This window comes from Lontra canadensis, unplaced genomic scaffold (genome assembly GCF_010015895.1).
Source record: "Lontra canadensis isolate GAN:19392208 unplaced genomic scaffold, GSC_riverotter_1.0 scaffold1, whole genome shotgun sequence".
Lineage (NCBI taxonomy): Eukaryota > Metazoa > Chordata > Mammalia > Carnivora > Mustelidae > Lontra > Lontra canadensis.
Window position 1 is genome coordinate 64,207,724 of NW_022630995.1, and position 17,835 is coordinate 64,225,558.

At 48.6% G+C, this 17,835-nt stretch overlaps 1 protein-coding gene across 3 annotated transcripts in view; it reads right to left on the reverse strand.

Moving 5' to 3' along the window:
- Positions 1 to 17,835, reverse strand: part of AFAP1 (actin filament associated protein 1) — a 128,907-nt gene that overhangs the window by 68,643 nt on the left and 42,429 nt on the right. For all 3 annotated transcript variants that reach the window (XM_032855560.1, XM_032855554.1, XM_032855571.1), the window contains one exon: positions 7,150 to 7,337. The gene's annotated coding sequence lies outside the window, so the exon portion shown is untranslated. The remainder of the gene's footprint in view (positions 1 to 7,149; positions 7,338 to 17,835) is intronic.

Sequence of the window (17,835 nt, forward strand, 5' to 3'; positions counted from 1 at the left end):
GACCCAGTGCAGGGCAAACGCCATAATAGAAATGCATTGCATTCTAGCTTCACAGGATACAGTATTCCAGCGTGAAGAGGCGTGTCGAAGCCAGGACGATGAAGATTCATGCGTGATCTTCTGGACTAACGCACTGCTCCTTTGCTTTGGCTCTGAGACAGTGATTTTCTAGGAGAAGCTCCAGTCATCTAGGAGAAGCTCCAAGCCATGCTGCCAACACATGGAGTCATGACCCAAAAGCCTGACATCATCATGGTGTCAATTGCATGATATTAAATTTCAATGTCAAGGAGGAGATGGGAGTTTAAAACGCCAAACAGTTTTCGCATAACCGCCAGGACGTGGTTTCGGAAACTCAACCCCCAGCTCTGCCTTTGCAGGGCTGGCTCCATCCCCAGGAAGGCTGTGAGCATGTTTGTGCAGTGACGACAAAGTCGCCGCATGCCAAGGAGGACTTGGGGGCGGACTCCTGACCATGTCTTTTCCTTCTAGGATCACAGCCGACTCAGGACCCGATGACACGGCTGGTGTCAGCAATTTACAAATCATGGTGTGAACCTTCCAGGGGCCCCCAAAGCCCTTTTAGGGCACGGAGGAGGCCCAACTATTTTTCTAACCCTGAAGCATTATTCTCCTTTTCCGGTGTCAATGGTGCGAAGGCAAAGGGGCTTATGCTGTGGGCCTCTGCCACACATCAAGGCAGGGACAGCAGAAGAAACTAGCGGTACTGTATCCCTCACCACACACTTGCAGGAAAAATGAAAATGTCACTGTCACTCAAGAGTGGCTTTGATGGAGTGGTACAAATTGCTGCTTTTATTCTGTCTCAGCCCTGGATGATGGACTTTTTTGGGATCCCGTGTGACGAAAGGATAAAGTATGCAAACAGCCTGTCTCCTGCTGACTGGAGGATAACGGCCGTCGGAAGAAAAGCACGTGTGCGATGTTTAAGGTGCAAGTTACCCTATGCTGCTTTTCCTGTGCAGCACTGAAGAAGAAATGATACACAAACAACAAGCACACAGTTTGAGCGTATGACCGACATCTTCCCAAAAGAGAACAAAGTGACCTGACCACGTCAAGGTAAACAATGACAGCCTTGGTTGCCAATGATAAAATTTGAGCTTCCAAGTGGAAGTGAGAATTTTGAACACTTGTACCCACCCCCATGAGCATGACTGCTTCTCAGCAGAGACTTTCCTGATCAGATGGGGACAGACACTGGCCAACAGGCTCTTCTGATCAGATATAATGCGGTGTGTCAGCGTTTAGAAGCTCTGAACCACTCCGCGATCACTGAGGTCACGAAATCACACACAGGCAAGGATCTAAGTACAAAAGAAGAGGAAATATCTGATTGTATCAGAGAATGAAGTGTTCTGTGAGTCAGCTTCAGGTCCCATGTTGCAACTAACCTTTAAGAAACTACCCCTTGCCCGTTTTAGGTGTAGGATCAAAGAATATTGACCACTTTCTGAAGGGGCACTGAAGAATTCTTCTCTGACTACGTAACTGTGTGAGCCAGATTTTCTTCTTGTGCTTCCTCTAAAACAACGCTCCACAACAAGGTGAATGCAGAAATACATACGAGAATCCAGCCATCTTTATCAGAACAGGCACAGGAGATGCTAGCCGAAATCTGAAACAGGCCATTTTCCCCCAAATCAGCTTGTTTTGGCAGACGCAGTTACTTTTTGTAAATGTATTTTTAATGAATTAATAAATACCCTAAAAATCTGCCACTTTTTGAGCTCCTGGGTGGCTCAGTGGGTTAAGCCTCTGCCTTTAGCTCAGGTCATGATCTCAGGGTCCTGGGATCGAGTCCCACATCAGGCTCTCTGCTCTGCAGGGAGCCTGCTTTCTCCTCTCTCTCTCTCTCTGCCTGCCTCTCTGCCTACTTGTGATCTCTCTGTCAAATAATTATATATAAAAAAATCTGTTTAATTTAAAAATCTGCCACTTTTTAATTTGAATATAATAAATATAAACAGATACACCCACGTAAATAAGAACTCTTTGGAATGTTCAATATGTATGTTGGGACCAAAAAGCCCTAAGCAAAAAGTTCGGTCCCTGAGATTTTTTCCAAGTCGACAACACTCTTCAGGATTAAAGGTCGTGCTGTTGTCACTACCAACACTCTCACGGTTTTAGGTAGGTCTAGGATAGAGAAACGGACATGAGTCCAAAGTGTTCACTTGTCCTCACTGAAAGTTCCCTCTATGAAATGAAGAGATTGAATTAATTTTTAAAGGTCCTTTTCATTAGTAAGACAACTTCTCGATGATTCTAAGGGGAAAACAAGCTCATCTGTCCTTTAAGAAAGAAGGGCTGCTAGCATTATTCAGAATAGTCGTAAGGTGGAAACCACACACAGGCCCGCTGGTGGATGGCTAGGTAAAGCGACGTGGTCTCCACACGTAATAATCTGGATATCAATAATCCGGATACTGCTCCACCTTAAACAGGAAGGGCGTTCTGACACCTGCTAGAACACGAGGAACCTTAAGGATATCGTGCTGAGTGAAGTCAACCGGTCACAAAAGGACAAACACTGTCTGATTCCACTTATACGAGGTACATAAAGTCATCAAGATCAGTGAGACGGAAAGTGGTGTGGTGTGTTCTGGGGGCTGGGAGGGAGAATGGGGAGTCCGTGACCCACGGGTGGTTTCAGTTTGGGGAGATAAGTGACTGCTGGGGAAGATGAAGCAGCGATGGGACGGACGGTGGTGACAGCTGCCCACCAGCGTGAGTGTGCTGAATGACACTAAATTGTGCTTTCAAAAAAGGGTGAAAATGGCAAATTTTACAAAACGTATATTGTACCACAATAAAACATATCAACCTCATCCAAAAATCAAAGGGTGGCCATTAGCAAAAATGTGGAAAATGCTTATGAGCCTATGTGAAACTCACAGCAGCCCGTCTTCATTCACACATTTTCTTTTCCAGAAAAGCCTCTCTTGTATACAGCATGATTACATTTATCCTGAAAGATTTCAATTAGGAGTTGGTTTTCAGCATCAGAATGTCTGAAGAGGACCTCGGACTGAGCCTGTCCTGTCTCTGCCCTGGGCTCCCTGACAGAGTTCCCACAGAGGACTCACGCAGACCCCTCCTCGCTGAGAGTCTGCCATAACCACGGCTGGGGGACACCTGTCCAGCTGTGCTCTGCGGCTCAGAGACCAGCACCTTCGGCCACAGGTGGCCTCTGGGCAGCCAGAGCCGCCCTATGGGGCCAGCAGCCCCCTCCTGCTCCCAGGTTACAACTCTCTGGGATGCCCTGTGCCAAGCTGGCCTGTCCCATGCAATGCTCCTTCCAGAGAGTGTGCCTGGGACCAGGAACTCACAGGCAGCTGGGATTTCCGGAGCTGAAGACACATAGACATGGGAGCCACGTTTCAGCATGTACGTGCCAGAGCGAGGAGCTTGTTCCAGCGGAGGAAAGGACCCAGTAATCAGTACCCAGGGGAGCATGGGCAGACCTGCTCAGATGCCAGAAACTAGGTGAGGAGAGAGGACAAAGACACACACTGATGGGCTTCCTAAGACCTTCCTGGGCTCTCCTTGGTCACCTGTGCACTTGAACTACACAGCATACCTGCATCATTCTAATGAATGATCATGATGCTGATTTTTACTAGGCTGCCCTGTATGGTATTCTTTTTGCTGAAATCTCAGACCAAGGCCACAATGCATAGACAGCTCTCCCCACCGCTGGGTGCAGGACCTCCCAAATTTGAGAGTGTGATCATCAGAAAAGTTACTCCATTTCAGGATCATCACAGACTCCACAAACCACATTATAACCCTTAAGAGTCCCTTTGAGCCCTACAAGCCCACAGCATCCCCTTTCTCCCAGCCTGCTCTCATTAATCACCCCCCGTTTGTTCCTCCCCATGGTGGTCTTCCTTAATTCCTAAAGTTCACCCGTCTTGCAGCAGCCATACCGATAACTGGATATCAAGTGATATGTGGGTCGGTTTTTGTTTTGCTATTTTTTCTCCAAACAGCGGATCTGCCGGTTAAGAGCACATTTTGTGCTTGGCTCATCTCAGGATAACCAGTCCCCCGGAGAAAACGTGCATGGAAAGCCCGTCCTTCTGGACGCACAGCTCGCAAGCAAAGAAGTGATAGTTTCTGATGGCCAACTACCCACGACGCCTCCTCCTCCTCCTCCTGGGAGTGCTGCAGGGACCCCCTCGTCCCCATCTGCGGGGGCACAAGAAGCGAGCAACGGTCTGATCACTTGTCTTCAAGCAAATGCTCCCCCAGCGGCCTCAAGTGCCCACACTGTGCTCGTCCCTGGACGGTTGTGAGTTTGCTCTGCTCCCCAGAGACCCGGAGAGGGGTTGGATGGTATTATCAGCCCCTGTTCACAACTCAGCAAACAGGAGTTCAGACGGGTCGACAAAGGCTACTAGGCAAATAAGTGGCTAAGCCTCTGTAGCTAATAATTTTTTAAAATTTGTTTTTAAGATCTTTTACTTATTTATTTGACAGAGAGAGACACAGTGAGAGAAGGAACACAAGCAGGGGGAGTGGGAGAGGGAGAAGTAGGCTTCCCGCTGGGCAGGGAGCCCAATGTGGGGCTCAATCCCAGGACCCTGGGATCATGACTTGAGCCCAAGGCAGATGCTTAATGACTGAGCCACCCAGGTGTCCCCGCAGCTAATAATTTGCTCACAGCCACACAGCGAGATGGCAGCAGTGAGAACCTGAACACAGATCAGATTCCAAAGGCCCTAATTTGACCCTTTCATGATAATCATTCCACGACTACTCTCTGAGATGACCCAGGCCTGGAGAGATGCCACGACCATTTTTTTAAGAGCAATAACATGGTCAGTTATAATTAAGAACACGCATCCTAAAAAAAAAAAAAAGAGGGTGATTCATTTCACCAGAGCCTCCACAGCACCCTGTAGAGAATGATAATCACGTACTGAGCCCCCTACCTCCCCATGGGACTGCCTGTCCCAATGTGCACAGATAGCGTCCCATACAACACTGCATTCCTTCTGGTGCCCATGCACTTGGCAAATGCAAGTTGAAGGTCAGGGCACAATGTCCCATAGCTCACGGACATGCCACCACGGCAAGGGAGGAATGAGAAGTTCCTGCACCCAGGCTCCCAGGTGGCTCAGTCGTTAAGCATCTGCCTTTGGTTCAGGTCATGATCCCAGGGTCCTGGGATCGAGCCCCGGGTCAGGTTCCCTGCTCCACAGAGAGACTGTTTCTCCCCCTCCCACTGCCCCCATCTGCCTGTGCTCTCTCTTCACACTCTCTCGCTCAAATAAATAAATAAAAAGAAGTCCCTGCACCCAATTTTCAGTTTAAAATTCTTGACATGAACATGCATTTCCCGTAAGTCTGAGAACAGTTGGAGGTGGAAGACGCAGGCTTATGCATGGGGATGGCCTCGTAGGACAGGCATGGCGGTCCGGCATCCAGGAATTCAGGTGAGGTGTTCAGAGACACATCCCAAGTGCCCTTCTCCATGTGCGACCCTGCACTTATCTTCCTGATGTCCAGTTTTTCCACTGCCTGACACTGGTTCCCTCCTGCCTCTCCAGAGTCAGGAACGGCTCACAGGAGGCCTCTGACCTCCTCCAGCACCAGCGGCCCGAGTCCTCATCCTGATACAGCTCTATCACCCGCCCCCACCCCTGCCCCGCAACGTCTCATTGCTTCCTAGAGACGTCACATAGAGAATGACGGCAACCACCCAGAGCTGACCACATGCCAGGCAATAGGCTACAGGCTTCGCACACATTACAACAGATCGTCCCACTAGCCCTTCGACACAGGACTTACCTTCCCCATTTCACCGACGGGGAAACCGAGCCTGAGAAACATTCTGTTCTTGCCCAAGGTCATGTTGTTCAAAATAAGAGGCAGGATGGGAGTCGGAACCTAGCTGCTCGGTTTTCGTGCCTCTGCTAGCGACCCCATCACATCGTACATTTCGCTCACGGTGGACGAGGACGTTCAGTCCTCTTATGTCCCGTTCCTCGGTGTTTACGCCCAAATAACCTCTCTCCCGTGACATAGAGCAGGCTCTCTACGCAATCACATCCTTCAAGGACGTTGCTCAAACTGTGCCTTCCGTAGCTATTTTACTAGCAATTTTTTAAAACAAATATTAAAAACAAAAGCATCTTATGACTGTAGAGAATTCATCCAAATCCCTCCACCTCCTGATGAAGAAAAGAAGGCTCAGAGAATCAGAGACTCACCGAGGGCACAGTCTGGTGGACCACTTCCATCTGTGTGCCCGGAACGCGGGCCAGAGGGCTTTGTGCTCACAGTAACAACCAGTTACGATCCACCATACCAAATACTCTCAGTGTATTTTATCCCTTGATCCTTACCCTCCCATTATCTTAGAAATACCACAGATGGCAGAGATATAATGAAGAAAGGTGAAGAGCCTAACCCTGGACAGGAAGCAAAGCAGGAACACATCGACCCTGGACGCCAGGCTCCCGCCTCCGTTGTTCGACCCCCTAATCCCTCACACCTGTTGTCCTCCTCTGGGCACAATGGGTGTCACTGAGCATTGACTGGGATCAGGACACAGGTGCAAATCAGTAACTTCCAGAAGAAAAAAAAAAAATTTTTTTTTTTTTCCCGAAGGACCCACAGCCACACAAGAGACCTGGCTACAGAATTTACGATTCCCAAGGCAGCATGGAAATCACCTAGAGGCATTTCAGGATATATTCTATGCATCTGAAAAGCAGCACTCCCTTCTCCCTAGCCAAAGGATTTCTCTACTAAATCAAGAGACTCTGCTCTCTTGTAAGTGGCCAGTGTGTTCCATGGTCCTACATGAAAAGGGAAAGTGTGAGTAAAGGCTAGATGGCACGGCAGACCAGTAATCTAGTCCAGCAACATGATTCCTCTGTGATCAACCCCCTATTCCTAAAAGCAAACCTCTCAGGTTTGCCAGTGGGTTCCTTCATTTCAACAACATAAAAGAAATGGGCGATATTATTTGTGAGACCCGAAAGCCACTTTAAAGGAATCTGATCCACCTTACTGCCTAAATCACAGCATCTGAAAGCCAGAAGGGTCCATCAGATCTAGTGTCTTTATTTCACATGGGAGGAAGCTGAGCCCCAGAGAAAGGAAGTGACCTACCTGCAGAGTGCACACGGGATTTGGTATAAAGGCTTCAACGGGGAGCCGGGTGCCCTGATGGCCAGGCAGGAGTGTCCTGGTCTGCGTGAAATGGTCTTCCTCACACACCTCCTCCAGGGGCAAGGACGGAGCACCCAGGGTCCACCTGTAGTTGCTCAGGAAACCAAACCACTCTTTGAGAGCAAATCCTGCAAACAAGGAGAAGAAATGCCTGCTGTGACTAGTTCCAGGAAGACACAGTTCACTACCCAGAACTTCCTGCTGCTTGGTCAGAAAAGGCAAGGACCGGTTCACAGACTGACATCACTCCACGGGTCACGGGCACAGACCACACACGTTGCCCAGTCCACGTTCTCCTCAGTCTACAAACTTCAGTGATGAGTGAGAGACCTAGTGCTGTCTGTATCCTCACTTCTAGCCAGTGTCTCCAGACAACCATGAGGGAGGCGGGGCATCTTTTCAACACTATGTGTTCATCCGAGATCCCTCCGGGGCAGCTCTTCCCTTCAGGGTCCCAGCCTAGTGCACAGAAACTTGACACAACTTCCCTCACCTAGTCTCCAATTGAAAACAAGCACATGCTTCCCTCAACTCCCCAGTGTCCCTGGCTCTCCCCTTGCCAGCCACACCCCCAGCCCCAGCTAGCATCCTGACCTGCCAGCCTCCATGTGCCCTTCTCACCGTGTGAGGCTCTGGGTTTCCTGCCTACCACACCCAGGGCTATCTCCTGCTGCCAGCCAGCCCAACCCGATCACCGGGCTGACTGTCCTCCCTGCCCCTCCAAGTGCTGCCAGTCCTCTAGAGTGGTGTGGATGTCTAGAGTGGAGTGGCCATTCCATTCATCCCGACCCCCCCTTCCCAGAATCTGTCTCTACTTGGTCCTCCTCATCTACTGTGTTCTCAGAAGGAGCTCCGCCTTCACAGCCATATAAATCAGATCCAAATCCCAGTTATGAGCCTTCCTAGTTTTGTGACCTTGGGTGAGTGAGTAGTAAGTCCCCCAAATTATCCCATGCTTAAAATGAGATGCTGATTACGCATCTCGGTATCGTAATGAGGACTAAATGGGCAGCTCTACATACAGAACCAAGTATTTCACAAATGGTAGCTGTCATCATTACAATTAGTATATGCTCCTCTTTCTAGAACCTCGCTGTATGACTCGGGATCAATGAACACAGTAAGTGAACAGTGCTCACAAGCTTCTTATCTTCTTAATGATGATATCCTTAAATATGTGCCCCCCTCCCTTAAGAAGAGTCAGGAAACACTATTCTGTACAACTCTGTGCAAATACATTTGAAATTGGGTGAAACACATAATTTCACAGAAAAGAATACAATTTACCAACTATTTTAGAAAGCGTACACAGATCAATTTTCCATAGAAGTAGAGAAAGTTATCAAAGATTTGCCTCACAGATAAAAGCTCCAGGCCCAAATGGTTTTACAGGTGAATTCTGCCAAATCTCAAACACCAAACCTTACTACCCAAATTTTTCCAGAGGGGAGGTACAGAAAATTTTCAAATACTCTCTTTTTTAGAAGTAGGTTACAAAAGCGATGCCTAAACCTGATAGAGACAGCACAATAAAAGAAAACCAAAGACTGATGTTACTTACAAATATCAAGGTACAAATCCTAAATAAAATATTAGCAAACAGAAATCCACACTGTAAGGGCCTGCCCCTCCCAGAGGAACTTACTTGTAAATTTCAGATATAGGGGCGGGCCAGGCTGGATGGAGACATCCAATCAGTGGGGTGTGCATATATTTACTGAGGTGAGTTGAAATCCCATTAGCCACCTGTGTGTAGGCGGGGCTCAACCACCTCTATAAAGGTTAGTTTGCAAGGGGAGGAGTAAGAGGGAGTAGTAGGAGCCCTGAGAGTTGTTAGGGAGAGCCGTTAGAGCCATCAGAGCCGTCAGAGCCGTGAGAGCCATCAGAGTAGTAGGAACCGTGAGAGTTGTTAGGGAGAGCCGTTAGAGCCCTTAGTTGGGGGAGCCGTCAGGATAGCCACACCGTTGGGAACCGAGTCGCTTCTACCGCCGGGGAGCGGCCTCGCCACTACCAAGCCGCGGCCCCGCCGCCAGCGGCCTTGCCACGGCCAATGGCCTCGCCGCCGGCAGCCTCGCCACCAGTGGCCTTGCCGCCACCGAGCCGTGGCCCCGCTGCCAGCGGCCTCGCCCCGAGCCCCGGCCTCAACGCCCGGAGCCGTGGCCCTGCCGCGAGGGGCCTCGCCGGGCCTAGCCGCGGCCCCACTGGGAGTGGCCTCGCCAGAGCGGCGTCATTCTGGGGAGCAGCCTCGTCATCGAGCGGCCTCTTCAAGTGGCCTCCTCCGGAGCGGTGGCCTCCTCTGGGAGCAGCCTTGTCAGAGTGGCGTCATGGGGAGCAGAGTCTGTGTCATCGGGGTTGTTGTCCTCCTTGTCATCATCGCTGTTGTCATCACCTCTTCGTTGTTGGGAGGAGCCTCGAGCAGCCTCGTCCGGAGTGGCCTCTTCTTGGGAGCGGCCCTGACCGGGGAGCACCCTCGCTGGAGCAGCCCCTGTCTGGGGAGAGGCCCTGTCTGGGGAGTGACCTCATCAGCAGCGGCCTTGTCCTGGGAGTGGCCTTGTCCGGAGTGGCCTCATCTGTGTAGCGGCCTCATCCAGAGCAGCCTCATCTGGAGCGGCCTTCTTGGGAGTCATCGTCGTCGGGGGTCATTGTCGTCGTTGGGGTCATCATTGTCGTCTCTTCGTAAGAGATGGCCCCTACCAGTTTGATTTTTGATGCTTGGCGCGAAATAAAGCTTTGTTTCATTTTCGCTTTGTGTCATCTCATTCCTTTGATCACGGACCCTAACACACACAATACATTAATAGCACACCATGACCAAAGGGGTTCATTCCAGGAATACAAGGATGACTCGATACGAAAGACTAAAAAATCTACTAATATAATTCATCATATTAATAAATCTTGTAAGAAGATCACGACTCTCGCCATAGATCGTGAAAAAGCCTTCAACAAAATGCAATACTCATTCCTGATTTTTTAAAAAGTCAGTAAACGAGCATTGATATGTACTTTCCTAGCTTGATAAAATACAAGTACTAACTGTTATAGGGTGCATATCTGTATCCCCCCAAAACTCATATGTTGAAACCTAATGCCCATTGTGACGGTAATGGGAAGCAGGGCCTTTGAGAGGTGATGAGGTCATGAGGGTGGGACCTTCCCGCAGAGGATTAGTGCCCTTCCCACGGATGAGGAGGAGAAGTAGGCAGCCCACAACCCAGAAGAAGGCCTTCATCAAGCCCATCCATGTTGGAACAATGATCTCAGACATCCAGCCTCCAGAACTGGGAGAAATAAATTTCTATTCTTTACCAGGCACCCAGTCTATGGTATTTTGTCAGAGCGGCCCCAAAGGACTAAGACACCAAGAGACAAAAACAAGAACAGCATCCTAGTCAGGCATTCCAGGTAAGGTCAGAGACAAGCCAAGGATGCCTGTTTGCTCCACTGCCATTAACACAATACTGGAAGTGTTAGCCAATGCAGTTAGAAACGAGCAGGCAATGAGAAACTCAAGGATGGAGAAGAAAAAATAAAATGATCTCTGTTTGCAGCTGATGAGAAATTATACATAGAAAATCGAAGGCAGGGGCTCCTGGGTGGCTCAGTGGGTTAAAGCCTCTGCCCTCGGCTCAGGTCATGATCCCAGGGTCCTGGGATCGAGCCCCACATTGGGCTCTCTGCTCAGTGGGGAACCTGCTTCCTCCTCTCTCTCTTTGCCTGCCTCTCCGCCTACTTGTGATCTCTGTCAAATAAATAAAATCTAAAAAAAAAAAAAAAAGAAAATACATGGGAATCAATGATAAACCTACTAAAAATAATTTTAAAAACTTGAATAAAGTAGTAGAATATGTAGAAACTATTGCTTTTCCCATATTAATTTTTTACCAAACAATATATACTAGAAGACAGAGTGAAAAAGATTTCATTGAAAAGCAATGAAAAAAGTAAAACACTTAAATTTAAAAAGAAATGTGCAAAACTTCCATGCAGAAAACTTAAAACATTCCTGAAAGACAAAGAAGTAAATCTAAACAAATGAAAAATTGTCCCTTGCCTATGGAAAGGACAACATCAGAAAGATGTCAATTCTCTCCACATTCACGAATAAATGTAATATACCTGCGAGTATGCAAGGACATTTAAGAACAATGAAGAGGGACTGGCCCTATCCTCTATTAAAATGTAATATAAAGTTTCTATCATGGAAAATGGAAGAGGAGCCCCGGGGGGCTCAGCTGGTGGAGCGTCTGACTTGATTTTGGCTCAGGCCATGATCTCGGGGTCCTGGGATCCAAATCTACATAAGGCTCTGCACTCGGTAGGGACTCTGCTCGAGATTCTCTCTCTACCCCTCCTCCACATTGTGCGCTCCCTCTCTCTCTAAAAGAAATAAATAAAACCTAAAAAAAAAAAAAAAGGTGTGATACTGGTACATAAATTCCCAGTTGGATTGATTCTACAGAAAAGAACATCAACAAAGAGGCCTGTATACCTTGTGGCCTCTGAGAAAGGCAGTGTCCCAAACCCAATGAGGAAAACATGGACCTCTTAACTGGAGATAGGACAACTGGTGATCATTTGGGGAAAGAAGAAAGATCAATTTAAATACTTACATCATATACCGGAAAAAACTGCAAAGACACTTGACAGTCAAAATATAAAATGTGAGGCCATCCAAGTCCTCAAAGATTTAGAAAGTGAATTCTTCTATAACCCTAGTGGGGGAGATGATTTTCTCTCTAGGATTCCAAATCAGATGTCACAAAAGAACACAGGGCAGGCAGGGACTGCTCTGTGCAGCTCATGGCCACCTCCTGCTGGCAAGGGGCTCACACCTGCCGCGCACTGGGGCTCACACCTGTGGCACACCAGGGCGCATACCTGTGGTGCACCAGGATGTACATGGGGGTGCACACCTGCGGTGTACCAGGGCTCACACCTGTGGCGCACTGGGGCTCACACCTCTGACGCACCAGGATGCACACGGGGGCACACACCTGCGGCGTACCAGGGCTCACACCTGCAGCGCACCGTGGCTCATACCTGTGGCACACCAGGATGCACACCTGTGGTGCATCAGGACACACACCGGGGTGCACACCAGGGCTCACACCTCAGCGCACCTGCCGCCTGGCCTGCACAACTCTCTTCAAGCTGCCCGTCTCCAGAAGCTGGATCACTGCACAGCTGGAGCTGGTTCCACAAAAGCCCCCTCTTCCCCCCGCTCAGGACCATGGTGCTAGATTTGAAGGTCCAGTTAGGAAGCAGTTGCTAAACCACAGCTAAACCAAGACCAACCTGTTTCTCAGAAAACAGCCTTGTCCCCTACCTTCTTCTTTTCAGAGACTTATCCTGATGTTGTATCAGAATCTTAACAAGCCTCTGCCTATTCTTCCAGACTCCTCTCTTTCCACTCCCGCACTGTGTTTCACACTGCAGCAAATGGCATGCTTTTGCACACGCATCATGATCACTGGAGCCCATGGACCGTGGCAAGCACGGCTGCCCTCCGTGGTGGGCCTCGCCCCTGTGCACCCGGCTCGCCCTCGCATGCACCCCCTGCCACACCTCTTATCCTGGAAGCCTCTTACCTGCCCGCCCTGGGAGGCAGCGCCGTCCGCACCAGGCGGGCCTGCCTCCATCGCAGCCCCAGCTTCCGCTGGAATCACAGGTAAATCTGTCTGTCCACTGCAGCAGGCAGCAGGCCTCTGAAGTCAGAGACCACTGCCTCCTCTCTGTGCAGAGGGCATCCAGCAGCGTGCCCGACGCGGAAGCCGGGACTCACCCGACAGTTGCAGTGTATTTGGTGAATCTGTTCACTCATTTGTTTCTACGTCTCCATAACAGACAAAATTCCTGAGATCTGTTTGGAAGAGAAAGTTGCAGAGCAAAATACCCCGGACGGTCCTCTCACAGCAAGTGTGTCTTCTGTGATATTCTTAGAACATGCGCATCGAAAGTAGCAGAAGAAGGATTCTGACAAGGTCACTGTCCCGGACAGGTTGACCACCATCTGGTCGGGGCCCTTCTGTCAGCAGGGATGCCGAGGAGAATATTTGGGGGCGCGCTCGGGACAGACAGAACTCATGCGGCACCGACGCAAAGGAGCGGATTCCCCAGCACCGCGTCTGCATATTTTCCCTTATAGGGTTACAGGGAGGACTCTCAGGCAGACTTGCAAATACTTCCACAGGCCCCTGCAGATGATCTAAATGGGCTGCCGCAGGCCAGGCCGGGAGGGAAAGCAGCATAGCTTTAAACCCTGTCTGGCTGGGAACGTTCCCTCAGCTAGACCACATCTGAAATTCCTCAGGACTCAGATGACCGTGATTTGGATGACCAGACGGAGGGCTCTGAGCACAAGCTACCAAACGCCTTTGACTCCCCGTGCCCTGTCTACACCGCAGGGATAATAACAGCTATGGGCCTCGCAAGACTGCCAGAGATCCAAAGATGGCTATAAATAAAAGCAAGGGACTTTCGGGGCATTCCATTAAGGCTAGTTCAATTTGACCCTGAAAAGTTACAGTAAATAAGGTTTCTTCTTCTCATTCTCTGGTGTCTGGACCTGTGACAGTCATGGGTAGTTCCAGTACTGACTGAAAAGTGGATCTTAGATTTATCAATATCCCAGGGGAACGCCTGCATTTCTACAAGAGTATGTATATATATGCATAGTCTAAGTCCCGAGAATCTTCCTTTCTGGCTTACAGAGAGCCAGCAAAAAGCTCTCAAAGGAATTCATGTAAAAATCTGCAAATCATATTCCTTCCGACAACCATGATTCACAAAAATCAGATTAACACATGGATAGAAAAAGCAAACCCTAAAGGAAAGATCCTTCTATTATTTCGTAAAAAGGAAAAGAAGAGCAAAAGCTAGATCAAGCAATGTCTTTCATAATCCTAATAAATAGGTAACCTGACTTCCTGCTTCTTGAAGCCTCATTCCTAAACTGGGTGGAGAGACTAGGGATGAAAATCAAGCTGGTTGTGAGCAAAGATTTTGGCATGATATCAAGAGCGCAGTAGGTCTAATTCCATTTATGCCAGTTCATTTAATTCAGCAGTAAATTGCGAAATACCAACTGTGCTCAAGACACTAGTCAAAATTGAAAGCAAGCCCAGCTTCCAAAGGGTTCATTATCTAGGGCAGCAGATAAGCACTGGGACTCCTGACCCATTAGTCTGTGAAAGGGAGAGTCACTGATGGCCTTTCAGCCGGCAGTGGCGGGTCTCCGTCCCTGCAAAGGTGATTCTGATTGTGGCTTTTAGGAGTACCTAGCATAGCGGGGCTGGCGCAGGAAGAGGCACGCTGGGCAGAGGAATGAAAGAATAACAGCCATAGAAGGATGGAAAAGGAAAATGCAAATCTGTGTGCTGTTCACTGTACTAGATTTTAACTGTTTAAGAAAAACCACCTCCATGTCCAGATACTTGGGTACCTAAGCATGGGAAGACAATAATAAGTGAAACAAACACGATCTCTTACACTCAAATTAGACACACCAAGAATGTGCAAGTAAATGAAAACAGCCGGGAAGGGGGATGGGTGCTAGGAATGAAGCATCTGGCCAACCATTTTATGTTGGATTTTCTAGCTCCAAATCCCCGCTTCATTTCTGAGGTCCTTTGCCCTTAAGGATGGTTCTCTTTAACTGGAATCTGAAGTTTTGAAAAAGAGAAAAAAAAAAAGAAGAATGGTCCACCGTCACAATGGTCAGAAGATGGAAGCCACCCACATGTCCTTCGAAGGATGAACAGATAACCATGTGTGGTCCATTCACTCCACAGAACACTACTCGGCCTTAAGAAGGAATAAAACCCTGACCCACATGATAGCACGGGTGACACTTTGCTAAGGGAAGCGAGGCAGGCCCCAAGGACACCTAGACAAGGTCTTTAGGGACGTCATACTCATAGATGCAGAGTGTAGATGGGGGCAGCCAGCGGCTGAGGGACGGACGCAAGGAGAGTTAGTGTTTCATGGGTACAGAGTTTCGGTCTGGGACGATGGGAAAGTTCTGGAGATGGGAGGGTAGGGAGGCACAACAGCATGAACGTGCTTAATACCACTGAATTCTATACTTACAATTGGCTAAGATGGTAAATTTTATTGCAATTTTTTAATTTATTGTATTCGTTTTGGGTAGAGCACACAATTCACAAATGACTGAGTGAGGGAGTGAGAAGGCTCCAGGCCCCCTGTTTGCAGAGCTCCCAAGCGCCCCTGAGCAGAGTGTAGCTGCGTTTGGCCATGGACCCCCCGGAGTGGGGCCCCAGCGTCCTTATAGATGCAACACCTTCCACACCTCACCTCTCTGTGCTTCTGGGCCGCCCAATCCAGCTACTGCCGCTTCTTCTCAGAACATCCCCATGTTCCTGCCCCCAGCTCCGTTCATGTGTTCTGCCACAGGCCTGCCCTGGAGCTCAGCTTCTCCGCCAAGCAAGGTTGCTGTGGGTAAAACCAAGTGCCTCCCCCTCTGCAAACCCTTCCCAGGCCACCTCCGGGAAGCGTGGACGCCCTGGTCTGGCAGTTTCCCTTCAAAATCATCAGCTTCTTACTAGCAATGAACAACTGAGAGGTGGAAGAACGAGAAAGGCTAGTTCCAGGTGTGATGGCATTAAAATACATGCAACACCCACCGAGTTTAACAAACTATGAGAAAGAGCGATACACAGACACCTATAAAATGTTGCTGAGAAAATGTAATGAGGACCCAGATAGAAGGAGAGATACCATATTCGCAGACTGGAAGATTCTGTACTGCTCATATAGTCGTCGTCCTCCCAAATTATTCCAGAGACTCAACACAATCCCATTCAAGAGCCCAGCAGGGTATACGAAAAGAAAAGAAAAAGAAGAAAAAGGCTGATTCTAAAATATATGAAACAAACAAGAATAGATGCTCATGGGGTGAAAATGCAATGTTGGGGGACCGCACTGAGCTTCAAGGCTTCCTACAGGCTACAACAACCAATGCCAGGTGGTACTGGCATTAGGATGGATAGTGAAACACAGCAGAGTCCAGAAATAAGCCCCGACACAAACGGCCAGCTGGGCTTTGACCAAGATGCCAGGGCACCTCAACAGGGAAAGAAGTGAACTTGACCACCTACATCACACCACACACAAAATGAACTCAAGTGGACCAGAGACCTGAATATAAGAAGACCATCAGACCATAGGAGAAAATGTGGGAGCGATTATTTGTAACTTTGGAGTAGCCCAAGATTTCCTAGGATCACATAAAGTACTAACATAAAGTTTAAACATTGATGTATTAGACTTTTTGAAAGAAATCACTAGGAAAATATTTGCAATACACACGTTTGACACCTACACGCTGAATACTGAGAACGTACAAAAGACCCAACCAAAAAACCAAGCAAAGGAGCCAGACATTTCACACGCTGGAAAGGACACAAATGGCCAGGACGCATGTTGAGGACGTGCTGATATGGTTAGTCATCAGTGTCAAGCAGGTTGAAGTCACAATGAGATACATCTCTACCCGCAGCGCAGGGAGATTCTAAGCACAATGAGATTCATCAGGAGATGAGATTCTAAGGCTGATAACACCAAGCTCTGCCAAAATGCAAGCAAGCAGTCCCTCCTACCTTCCCATCCGGAGCCTCCGCGGCCCCACCTCCTCCGAGAACAGTCTGACAGTTTCTTGTAGAGTGAAATGTACATCCACCACGTGGTCCAGTAATTCCACTCCTAGGTATTCACCCAGCAGAAATCACTGCATGTGTCCACACAAACACATTAGCAGCTCCACTCCTAACAGCCAGAGACTGCGCACAGCCTAAACGACCACTAGCAAATACGGGATATACAAATTGTGAGGTCTTCACACAATGGAATATTTCATCGCAGTAAAAAGAAATAAACCATCCAAATGCGTAACTTGTGAAAAAAATCATAAAAACCCATACCCTCTGATCCCATTTTTACGAAATTCCAGAACCAGCAAAGCTAATGGAGAGCGGCAGAGAGCAGATGGGTGGGTGCCCTGCTCTGAGCGGGCAAAGGACGCGTCCTGTTGGATTCTCAGGACTCGGACTCTGGGAGCTGAAGCTGACCATGTTAGAAGAGACAGTTCAAGGTCTGGGAGAAAGCCTTACCTAGTTAAGGTGAAGTCAATTAAACAGGGGACAGTCTGTATATTGTATGTGATAAGGCCAAATGCCAATTTTGAGAAAATCCAGGTAAACAGGATTTTAAGAAATGATTTTGCCGCATCACAACAGGCTAAGATAAGAGCACTGGACTGGCACAGTACATCAGGGCTAATTCTGCTTTTATAAAGAAGAAAGCAGGGTTCCTAAATCACAGAAAACTCCAGGGAATGAGTTCTCTTCATTACCATAAAGCTGCACTGCATCTTTATTCATGAATGGCTTCTTCTTCTAATCAAAGGAAGGAATAAAAACAAACAAAAGGGGAAAGAGCGGCAGACTGAACTTGTAAACTGGGTCTCATTCAAACAACCACAGGCTACTGTTGAAGCCAAGGGAGTTGGGAGGGGCTCACAGCCCACAGGGCTGGACAGGACAGGAGCAGCCTACATCCTAGCCAAGCTCTGCCTTCTCCCAAGGGGAACAGGATCCTGCTGAAGCA